Raw genomic sequence first — 1,199 nt, 5'->3', positions numbered from 1 at the left:
ATAACCAAGATGGCCGCCCCATAACCAAGATGGCGGCCCCATAACCAAGATGGCCGCCCCATAACCAAGATGGCCGCCCAATAACTAAGATGGCGGCCCTACAACCAAGATGGCCGCCCAATAACTAAGATGGCCGCCCTAGATACAAGATGGCCGCCCCATAACCATGATGGCCGCCCCATAACCAAGATGGCGGCCCCATAACCAAGATGGCGGCCCTATAACCAAGATGGCCGCCCAATAACTAAGATGGCGGCCCTACAACCAAGATGGCCGCCCCATAACAAACATGGCAGCCCCATAACCAAGATGGCCGCCCCATAACCAAGATGGCCGCCCCATAACCAAGATGGCAGCCCCATAACCAAGATGGCCGCCCTAGAAACAAGATGGCAGCCCCACAACCAAGATGGCCGCCCCATAACCAAGATGGCCGCCCCATAACCAAGATGGCCGCCCAATAACCAAGATGGCCGCCCAATAACTAAGATGGCGGCCCTACAACCAAGATGGCCGCCCTAGATACAAGATGGCCACCCTAGATACAAGATGGCCGCCCCATAACCAAGATGGCGGCCCCATAACCAAGATGGCCGCCCCATAACCAAGATGGCCGCCCTACAACCAAGATGGCGGCCAACAAACAAGATGGCGGCCCTACAACCAAGATGGCCGCCCCATAACCAAGATGGCGGTCCCATAACCAAGATGTCCACCCCATAACCAAGATGGCCGCCCAATAACTAAGATGGCGGCCCTACAACCAACATGGCCGCCCTAGAACCAACATGGCCGCCCTATAATCAAGATGGCGGCCCCATAACCAAGATGGCCGCCCAATAACTAAGATGGCGGCCCTACAACCAAGATGGCCGCCCCATAACCAAGATGGCAGCCCTACAACCAAGATGGCCACCCTAGATACAAGATGGCCACCCTAGATACAAGATGGCGGCCTCATAACCAAGATGGCGGCCCCCCCAATTAATGTCCCCCCCTAATGAAGCCCTAATTAACCCCCATTAATTAATGCAGGCGTTAATTACCCGGCAGGGGTTGAACTCCTTGGCGTTGGGGTTCAGGGTGGATCGTCGGGCCTTCCTGCCATAGGAATACATTCAGTTACCCCAGAGGATCTATGGGGTTATGGGGTTAATAGGGTCTATGGGGTCTATGGGGTCAATGGGGTCTATGGGGTC

The 1,199-nt window shown here is 55.5% G+C and overlaps 1 long non-coding RNA gene across 1 annotated transcript in view; it reads right to left on the bottom strand.

Moving 5' to 3' along the window:
- Positions 1–6: 6 nt before the first annotated feature.
- The window catches only part of LOC107307721, a 19,541-nt gene continuing 18,348 nt past the window's right edge, over positions 7–1,199 (bottom strand). Inside the window, exon 4 of the long non-coding RNA XR_001552490.2 lies at positions 7–1,101. This is a non-coding gene — a long non-coding RNA (uncharacterized LOC107307721). The remainder of the gene's footprint in view (positions 1,102–1,199) is intronic.

Source organism: Coturnix japonica, unplaced genomic scaffold, assembly GCF_001577835.2.
Source record: "Coturnix japonica isolate 7356 unplaced genomic scaffold, Coturnix japonica 2.1 chrUnrandom808, whole genome shotgun sequence".
Classification (NCBI taxonomy): Eukaryota; Metazoa; Chordata; class Aves; order Galliformes; family Phasianidae; genus Coturnix; species Coturnix japonica.
Note: the sequence above shows the minus strand (reverse complement) of the source record. Positions and strands in the feature narration are given on the sequence as shown.